Raw genomic sequence first — 11,470 nt, forward strand, 5'->3', positions numbered from 1 at the left:
AAAAATAGATACTGACTTATGCTTTGAATGTGTACAATGCCTGACATCTAAAATAATTTAAACCATATAATAAAAACTTAAGTAATATTATAAGATACTACAGCAGTAATACAATACTTTGAGGTGTATCTCTTCATTTGAGATACAGTGGGTTGATATGACTTATTTTTCAGTGTTGTAGTTGCCCCCAGCCGTTACAGTTATCCCCACCAAGGGGGCAGCTTGTAACACTTTAACTTCTTGTATGAAGTATAATATTATAGCATTGTTCTTATTAGTAAAAATACATCAATTGCATTATTCATTAGTGGACATATGCATGCTTCTTATATCAAAAAATGAGAAGTGTACTTGAAGTAGTCTATGAGTTATGAAGGAAAATGTCTTTTTTTTTTTTTTTTTTTTACAATTGCCCCCGGTCTCCACAGTAATATCACCACTTGTGGTCATAGGCCTGCACGCCAAGATGCACCTCACAGGAGGGTGCACCGCTAAAGTACAAACTACCTGATGTAGGCAGTTAGGGTGAGCTGAGAATGTTGCCTGTTAGTACCTGCCCTTCTGGGCTTGGCTTTCTAAAACAGCATAAAGGACTTCTCCTCTGGTCGTCTCGCTCTCTTTCAGCTGAGCCTGCTGCAGTCACTTCAGCCTTCTTCCTGTGTTTGGTTTGCTGCACCAGTCAACACACATTACACCATATTTTCACACACCCACACACCTCTATCATGACTGATGACTCTACACTACACCAGTTAGTGAATTTGTTTGTTGGAGTTAAATAAATCACTTTTTGACTGATTTATCTGTGTGAGGCTTCTCTTTTTGTTGCCGGCCTTGAGCCAGGCAGTGACAAATGAGAGCTCATCTGGGATAATTTAGTGCTGGGAATCCAGTAAATGTAACATTTTCTTTAATGGAGTGTTTCACACAGATTTCAGCCTGCTCTTGTATTTGTAGGGGTTAATAGGCTGGATTTACGTTGCTGGACTATAGGGCTGCAACTAATGATTATTTTCATAGTCGATTAATCTGTTGATTTTTTATTTTCTCAGTTAATTGATTAGTTGTTTAGTCTATAAAATGTAGCAAAACAGTGAAAAAGTTTTTTCCCAAAATTCAAGATGGCGTCCTCAAATGTCTTGTTTTGTTCAAAACCCAAAGATAATCAGTTTATTGTCACAGAGGAGTAAAAAAACAGAAAATATTCACATTTAAGAAGGTGAAATCAGAGAATTCTGACTTTTTTTTTCTATAAAAAAGCTCTACTGGACTATCATATATATATATTCAGTTAGCATGACGCTCCCTAGATTTTGGCCTGTAAATGTTAAATCATTCTTTTCTGACCTGCCAGTAATGAACTGAGGGCTGATAAGTCATTTGGAAACCTTATTCCTGACAGGCACAAACAATGTGTGGCACTAGCTGTTTCCACTGATCATTTTTGGTTTCAGTTTGTTGTTTTTGTGCAGTATGAGATCAGAGCAGTGGTTCAGGTGCACGTCCATGACTGCTTAGGGGATTTTCAGCATGCAAAAAGTTCACCAAGTTACTGGGCTTTATGTCAAATCATGCCATGAATAAGAAGATAATATTCTTAAGTACAACATTGCTGCTTTTTTGCCCCCGAGTCAAACAAATCTCCTGCACACCTGAGAAGTGTTTTTGACGGGTGTGTAGGTGGAGTGGGTGTGTCTTGTGAAAACAAAAAGACACCTGCACACTGTCGTTACTTGCTCAATAAAGAGCACTAAACACACATTTTGGTCAAGGACCTTCTTCAGGTAAATGCTTACAGCTGGAACTGGAACCACTTCTTCTTCTTCTTCTTCTTCTTCTTCTTCTTCTTCTTCTTCTTCTTCTTCTTCTTCTATTATCCATGTAAATACAACAACCTTTTCTTTCTCCTGGTTCCACAGTCCCTTTTTTTTTGGCTTTACATTTTTGCTGCTTTGAATGCTAACACACTGATCCTCACTCGTACACTCACCTCCACACCCCATAACCTTTGTAAAAAATGACGTTGGGATATTTCTAATAAAACACTAAAATTGGCAGTGTCTCCTCTTGTTGTGACATACATTGAGCCAGGTTGTGGTAGTTAGATATAGCAGCACATATTTACGTGCATATCTACGTGTATTTATTTTCAATACCTGTACACTCATGCAGATGCTTAATACTCAACAGATTTAAACAAAATTATCTACTTGTACAAAGATGATGGTCTTTAATATTCAATATTTCTACATTTATCACAAGAGCAGGCAGCAACAAAGAAAACAATGCCACATTGTGAATGCTTTAGTGGTTTATAAAACAATCCATTTATCCATCCATTCAATGGAGAAGGCTGTTCTCTAAAAAAAATTGAATATACCAAGCAACCTTTCAAAACACAAAGTGGGCCTGTGTTCAGTTGCAACAATTAGGTAACAATAAGTGCCTCCTCTCCTCATTTTATTCTTCATTCCTTTCATTTGCTCTCCTCTCCTCCTCATTTTCCTCTCTTCCCCTCTCTTTATTTTCTCTTTTTATCCTTCATATGTGTATGACTGACACAGTCAAATACTACCCACAGTGCACGTACACACACAGCGAACGCTTCAGATATACAGATATGATTGCATATAGCCAGGGATATGTATGTAAATGTAGACAGTGCAGGCAGTGTGGTTGCGCAGGGGCCTGTGAGTTAAGGGGTGTTGTGGTGGTACATGGAGAGAGCGGGCCCTGCAGCATGTGCTGGACAGAGAATGGGCCTTGCAAATGAATCAGATCACCTCCTTAGAAATAGAACTAAACCTGTCTCCATCGTAGTAACTAATAGCATAATAGCGTGCACCGGGGCCGCCATGACTACCATACACCACCAAATATCACCTTCTGTGCTTCAGTACAAATTCAAGGTACTTGTGCTTTACTTCAGTATTCCAGTTGTATGTAACTTCATACTTCTACTCCACCCCATCTCAGAGGGAAATATAATATATTTTATTCAACTACATTTGTCTGACAGCTTAGTTACAAATTTTAATTGTTCCTGCATAGTGAAAAATATTTATATCTGTATTTGTGATTTTAGAATATCAATGTTTGTGATAAACTCGAGGATGAAGTATTTCTTTATGGGCTGAGAATGTTCTTCTACTTCTAACACTAAATAAAACTATTTAAAACTCTTGCATTATCTGGAAATGCATCATCACAAAGCTGAAAACAGAGCTGCTTTCTGAGGACTTTTTAGAGATGCGTGTTTCTCACTGGACAGTGACACTACTAACATATGATCTGTATACATAATCTTATGGAATATGATCCTTTGCTGTACAGTAGTATATCATGTAGTTAAAATGAGCTCAACCTCAGACAGCTACAGCAGTAAAAAACAACATAAACACCTGCAATATTCATCCAGAAACATCATATATTAGTAAAACACTGACAGGGACTATTTCCTCTGCAGAATGAGTGGCCTATTTATACTACTGGTTCTTCAGGTACATCCTTAACATCAGAGCCACATGAATTTCACATGTGCAAACTTAAATGTGAAATATTTGGAACATGTGTTTTTCACTTGTTAAACATGTTCTTTGTACATGGACAATGTGTGCTTTTGGAACATTTTCATGGTGTAATATGTGAAACCCATGTACAAAATAACATGTGAAATTCATTATTCTCTTGTGTTTTTAACATGTGAAACATTTTCTTTGCACATGGGAAACATGTGTCCACATGTGTAAAACATGAGAAATTCATGTGTGTTTTTTTCTGTAAGGGATTTAGCTGATAATATTTACATACTTTTGCTTAATTAATGTTTTGATGCTGGACTTGTGAAGTACTTTCACATGTGGTATTAGTACTTTTACTGAAGTGAATAATCTGAATAATTCTTCCACAACAGTGCAGCATATGTGACCTTGTCAGAGGTTTTCATCCACTGAGAATTTATTCTGACTCTGCTGCTCAGCCCACATGACACTACATACAAAACAAGGCTCTGATTCTTTGCTTTCAGAACATACATTTGTTTCTGGAATCAAAATGACCGTTTCTAAAAAGAATTAAGTCTAATAGGGCCGTAAGTATAGCTGAAAGGAAATGTCTCTGTATAATCATGGGCTGCACTGATATCACATACTCCATTCATATCATCCGACAGTGTTTGACTGAAACGTCGTACGTTTCTTTCAGCTACTGTGCAAATTGTGTGTAGCCCCGGGGAGCTGTCATTTAATCTGTATAGCCGTATTCTCTGTAATGGCAGACTGCAGCATTATGAATGTGTCGGTGGTGTTTCAGATTGTCTATTTAGTTTATCCTGCATGTGTCACATGCTGTTGTTTTTCAGGATTACCCAGCAGATGGTAGTGTCAAGTAAGACCTCTCTGCATCTTAATGTATGCTAGACTGCTGGCTGTAGAGTCAACACACCACACCTCTCCCTCCTGCATACAAGAGCAGTCACTCCTCTGAATAATTTGAACTCATTAAATTATCATTTTAACTATGACAACCTGCCATTGTTGTTATTAATTCACAAAAACAAAAGAATGTTAATTATCATTGCAAAAAAGAGGAAAACTATGCTGCAAAATGCTGCTCAGTGATGATCCTCCATGCAAGCCTTCAGTCAGATCTTACAATGAGTTTGTGCCATCTCGTGGCCAAAGAGTGGTAGTGCAACCACCCAACACCTTTCCCTGAGTTTAAGGTGAGTGACAGAATGAAGAATTATCTCTCACTCTCTCACTCTCTCTGCAACAACACTAACCTCTTTGGAGATTTCACTTTAAACAGGCTTTACTGGCATGACATTTGACATGTGTTGACAAAGCACAATAAAATAGACATTTGTAAAAAGAAAAAAACAACAACAAGAAAGACAGAAAAAAGAAACTAACAACAATAATGTAAATCATCATAATTGATAAAATAAAAGACAATGAAATAAATAAGTGAAATAAAATATACACTTTATAAACAATCAAGTTAGTAAAATTTCATTGTAATTACAATAATAAGAATAAGGATGAATTAAGAAATGTTCAAATATACAGTCTACATTTAGTTCATGGCACTAAATATAATATATATCACTATATCCCATATTATGGTCTTATCCACACAGAGACGGCCCCTTTAAGAAAATTGACAGGCCTGAAATTGGCCGCCCCATTATTCTCAAATATGAATGGTTATCTGTCCAGTGAGAGTCGTGGCCTCAGTTTCAACCAGCTGTTTAATGAATATTTTTAAATATTTTCTTTTGTTTGTGGTTTAATTTAAAAAATTTAACAGGTAAATTTAGTTTCGAGTTTTGAGTGTGGAGGATGAAATTAGGGGTCTCACAGTCTGAGAAGGGGATGTAATCCAAAGATGATATGTGAAACTGCTCCCAGAGAATTAATTAAAATGTAAGTATTTTCATTATCATGAAAGGAGAGGGTTTTTTATTCTCTAATGCATGCTGGGAAGTCTGCTAATATGTTGATCATGTTTCTTTAGAAATTTAATTTAAAGAGTTGATCGAACCATGCAAATTCCTTCAACTCATTAAGTTGGAAGAACTCATGTTTACAAGTTCTGAAATCTTCTGAAAAGAAGTTTAACTTTAAAGGGATAGTCCACCCAAAAATGAAAATTCAGTCATTATCTAGTCACCCTCATGATGATTGAAGGTCAAGTTTAGTTTTTTAGTCCACAAAACACTGCTGGAGTTTCACAGGAAAACTGTGTTGCAGAATCTCCTAAACAATGGAAGTGAATGGTGACCAGTTTTCAAACAGAAAAAACAAACAAATATAAATTGCCTCCATACTGCTCATCTGGTGTAATCCAAGTCCCCTAAAGTCCTGACATGCTGTTCAGTTGTGCGACACACACACACACACAGTTCAGACAGTGTGTACATGCACATGGCTCCAAGCTAAGGATCTAGAGTGAAGATTTAGTCTAAAAACATGTTGTAAATTACATCAATTTCAAGTCAACTTGGCATGTTGGGGCTTCAGGAGACTTGAATTACACCAGACGAGCATTATGGAGGCATTTTATGTTTTTATTCTGTTGTTTTTTTTCCCCGTTTGAAAACTGGTCACCATTCACTTCCATTGTGAGGTTCTGCAGCGCTGTTTACCTGTGAAACTCCACTCCTAAACCTGACTTTCAGTCATCATGAGGGTGAGTAGATAATGACTGAATTTTCATTTTGGGGTGACTTACTCCTTTAATAAATAAAACTTGTGAATCTACATGAAGTTAGTGAGAAAAGATGAGTTGATTTTACTAAATTCCCACATGATTTTTCACAGGGATCAAATTCACAGCTTGTCTTTATAGACCAAGGAGATTCTAACTGAACATCTGATTAAAACTCTGTTCAGAAGTCCTACTGCCAAAAACACAACAAATCCTAAACACTGGTACTAATACATGGCTAAAAGCCCAATAAAGCAGACTTCATGAGAGTGCTCTCACAGGTCAGGCTTCATTTGTAATCACAAAGACGTCAATTTATTGCAAAGCTGGACTCACGAGAGCCAAGACTGATGTCATCGGTACAGATCCTGGCATGTCCCCCAGCTGCTTGACTAACACGCATGAACAACGCGTGTTGACACCGTGGCAGCACTGTGGTTACCGTGTGGTGATTCGGGCATGCTTTATGCTTCACAGTTACTTTTCCCTCAGCGTGGAATTTAACCTTAACACGGCTAGTGATTATATTCCTAGTACCTGTTCCGGGAAACTAGTTTTCCCTCCTAATATCCATTGATGAGACAAACAATTTAGGTTGCCTTGTAAAAAAGCCTGATTCAAGTGAGTGAGTGTTAAAAAATATCAAAAGTCCCTGATTATTGGATAGGTTAAGGTTAAGTTCAGCTGGTGAAATTTCTGTAATGTCAACATAACATTAATAATATATAAAATGATTTCCTCTACTTAATGGACTTTAACTATCTGCCTCTCGTTTATCATTAAGTTACGTGACATTTCAGGGGTGTATTTGCCCTTTGCTTAGTTAGCCATAAATCTTAGAATTCATCAGCCCTGAGTGCGCCCACATCCATGTTTTCATCCTGACTCCACATCCACATGTTGCAGCTTGCCTCGCGTCTTAAGAGACACGATCTCAAATCTTGTTCAGCGAGTTCTGTGAGGTTAAAATAAGAGGAGAGGAAAAAAAGAGTGGGGAGAAAACAGCCCACAGCGCTCTGAATGAGCTCTGCTCTCCCAGCAACCAGTCGGAGTGTAAAACAGATGTTGTTACATTTGGCTGCCACTTTTGTTTTCAGATAAACTGCAGCCGAAATTGATATGAAGAAAAGAATAAATCAATACTTTTCTGAGATATACTTTGCTTTTTGCTCCCTTTATAGAGATCACAGCCACCAACCTTCCTTTTCATGTACCACTAAATCTTGATGTTCATGAGGGCTTTGCTGTCGGTCAGTCAGAGCAGTGAGGTGTGACTCAGCCAAACTGAAAAGTCCCCAGCATAGTCAAACAAAGGAGCAGCCAGACGGCTTGTCTGACAAGAGGGAAGTCTTCCTCTAAACACTTTGAAAGAATCTTTAAGAGGCTATGAAAGCAATAATTCATTGCAACATATTATAGCAACTGAGACTATTTAGTATTGCAGTTTATTGTATTGCATGGTAATTTGGAAAATATTATTTTATATATAATTATGATGCATCTAATGTTGTATGATGGATGTATCCTATTGAATACCATTCTAAAAGTCAGTCACTACACTAACATTAGCTTAACAGAAATATTACAGTTACAGTACAGTTAATTAAACGTAAAAATTGTAGTGTTCATTTTCAGAACTCATACACATGAATTCTTCTAAGTTGTGCTGCAGAGTTCAATCAACTCATTAAATTAAGTTTCTAAAGAAACATGATCAACATATTTGCAGACATCCCAGCATGCATTGTTTGTTTGAGTTAAAACTCTCCTGAGATCCTTCTTTTTAATAATTGGAAGAAAATGTCAGCGGTCTTTAAATAAACAGAAGTTTATTGGACAAGAAAGGTTTGTTTGTTTTGAATCATTCCAAAATTACCTCAACTTGTCTTTTCAAATTCAGTCAACTTAAAATTTTAAAGCAGCCCAGACACTAACTTTTTAGTTAAACTCTTTTTTTTTTTTTTTTCACTTTTTACTTTATTAAAACTAATATTTGCAGTGGTTTTTTTTTTTTTTTTGCTTTTCTTTATTCTGTGTAGTGGAGTAAAATGTTTGCATTTCAGGGATTAAGTTGCATAAAATGGACATATTTAAGTAGAACACACACTGTTAAAAATAATGTTGGAAAAATGCAAAACATCAAGGCAACGTGATGCAAAAGATTTTTGCTTGTTTGTCTACTGCTGCTGACTTTACTAAGGTTTATAAGTTTAGACAAGAGTTCTGCCAACTCAGATCTTCTTGTTCACCTTGTCATGATTTTCTTTTGAAGCTAATAATGAAATTCTTGGTTCAATGCCATGTATTTCTACTTTCAACAAACAGTAGAATAAACTTAGAATTCTAAGTTGAATGAAATAAAAACTTGCCCACAAGCTGAGAGTTGGAAACCCCATAGATTTGCATGTACAGGGTTTCCCACAAGAAAAATAAGGGTGCTTAATAAAACAACAAATTTGTTGTCCAGACGAGTTTTTGTTACTTGCCAGTAGCAAAAGCCTTATTTCTGAGTCAGATTCTTTTGAAATTTTTAATGAGATCAACAATTGCTACTTACCATTTATACAGTGCAGTTACCCTCAGAATTGTACTTAGTTACTTTCTAATACAGCCTGCTGTCAGCTGACCTGTGGACAGCAGGCCTGAGGAGTACAGGTCTGACCCATCAGACCTGGCAGGGATTCTGGACACCAGGCTGTGCCACATGCTGTCAGTAAAACAACAGTCAGTAATTTGTGAGGCTAGAGAAAACACCCGATAGGCTCCTCCTCAGCACAGTGGAGTCTGGGCCCCAGGCTGATTTCCTTCACTCAAGGCCCTATGACTAATACAAAGGTGAAGGACTGACTCCATCCATCTTTCATCAAGATCTGATGAACAGACTGAACTCTGAACTGAAGTGAAGTGAGCAGTAAGAAAAGGAAATGACTCATGGTTAAACTGTAAAGACACATTTACCCCAGACATTTTCCCTGTGCAATAATATCACGACAATGTCTGAATATAAGCCACAAAAAACATCTTGTCCAACAGTGGAGACATGTTCCCAAATATGTTCCTAAAACAACCACAAAGAAAGACAAAATGACCACAAAGAGACACAAAATAGCCACAAAAAAACCCAAAGCAACATAAGTGACTACAAAGAAGCATAAAATGACAGCAAAGAGAAACAAAACAACCACAAAGTGAAATAAAACAACCAAAAAGAGACACAAGAACCAAACAACCACAAAGAGACAAAAAACAACCAGAAAGAGGAATAAAATGACTAACTGACATCAGAGAGACACAAAACAACCACAAAAAGAAACTAAACGACCACAAAGAGACACAAAACATGTCTGTGCCCAGGATCCCATTGCCTCAAAATCTGTCCATGCTTTTTGGTCTGTAATAATAATTCTTATGTTAAGTTGTTGTTTTTTTCCTGCCACATTGTTTTGATTGGAGTAACAGTTGTTTTTTCTATTCTTTTATCCCAAACTGTTTGTGAGATTATTCATTTGCTGAAATAGATTTCAATTTTAACATATTTTGAAACTGTAATGTATGGAATACTTGTAATAGTCCTTTATGTTTGTCCTGTCATTTTATTAGTTATTTCAAAACTACCAATGATCTATTTGAGTGAAAGTATTTTATGGTAATGGCTCCTGGCTTGTTGCAGAAGAAGGAACTGTAGATCAGAATGAAAAGAAAACACAGCACTGTATAAGTTGCTATATATAACACAAACCTAACCTACCAGTCTATCAAACATAAGAGCAGTCTTGACAGGAGATAGAAGATGAGATTAGACTACAACACACCCATAATGTGGAGCTGAGACACATCACCAGGCAACAGAGAGGACAGAGTGCTGTGTACGTAAACAGAGACATCAGATAATACACATTTCAGCCGTCATTTTCTGGCTCTCTGCAAACACGAGCTATAAAAACAGGACAATTACAAGCACCAGCCACCCGCACTCAGTTTCTCCGGTTACGAAAAGCAGAGCCCCTGAGGCGTCAGCGATGGCACGCTGGTTTTAGTGAGTGCTGAAAAGTTGAAGTGGTCTAAGGAATTAGCCAACAGGCTGGGACTGCAGGTAGGAACCTCAGCGCCCCTTCTCACTCATCTATCATCCTACACTGCAGCATGTGATCCCCCTCAGGGGCAGTTCCCATGGTCTGTGCCAACCTGAGCATGCTCTGTGGGGTCTGGAGCAGAGACATAATAATCATAACACCACAGGTGAGGCTGCAGATGCAGACATGCCAACCCTGGCCGACATCGAGGCGGATAATTCAGCGAGATGCGATAAGAGCAAACCTTGTCCGAGACACGCTGACAGACTCTGGAACAAGACACTTTCTCCAACAAGCCAGCAGAAACACAGGAAGTTCAAAACATACTTTGACTTATTCTGGAGACTTTTAAAAATACTAAGAACAAAAGAGAGCGTGCATACAGTTCTTGTTTTCTTTCTCAGTGTTACATTTAAATTTTAAAGGGATTGTTCAGATTTTTTCATGCGGGGTTGTATTATCCATAGTCAGTGTGTTACCTACAGTAGATGGTGGTCTGCACACTCTCACTTTGGAGAAGCAGCAGGAGCACCGGTGTTGGAAGCACAGACATGTACTGTTGTGGACAGGGTCAGCAGCAAAATATACCTCAGCTGCTTAATAAAAGGCCAAACAAAAAGAAAAATCAGCATCAGTTTAAATGAACACTATATTTATTATATTTTCACTACTCCACTTTGCCATCATGCAGCTTTTTCCAAGGGGAAACCACCATTACATGTGCCAAATATTACTCTCCCTACAGCCACCAGACTCCTTTAGCAAAAACAGAAGACAGTGTTGAGAGAGATTTTTTCCCGAATACATACCAACCCTGCCTGTAGAACATAGCAGTTGCTGGTCTCTCACTGCCTCCACTGGTTAGTTAGTTTGTGTTTTTGTATGACTTCAGTGTTTTACTTTGAAAAGAATGATATTTGGCTCATATAATGTGAGTTTCCTGTTGGAAACGCCTGCTGACCACCATCTATTGTGGGTAATACACCACCTCATACAATTCCACTTCAAAAAATATGAATTATCCCTTTAAAATGTCTAACGCTAACTACAGTTTGTTCCCATCTTCAGTGACTAAATTGAATTGAATTAAAATTGGCATGCTTTCAGTAATAATGATATGAAAAATGCAAAACCATATTTTTCAATTGCTCTACATACCTTTTGAGGAAATATACAATAAATCTGAC

The sequence above is a fragment of the Lutjanus erythropterus genome, chromosome 11 (genome assembly GCF_056507025.1).
Source record: "Lutjanus erythropterus isolate fLutEry1 chromosome 11, fLutEry1.hap2, whole genome shotgun sequence".
Classification (NCBI taxonomy): Eukaryota; Metazoa; Chordata; class Actinopteri; order Lutjaniformes; family Lutjanidae; genus Lutjanus; species Lutjanus erythropterus.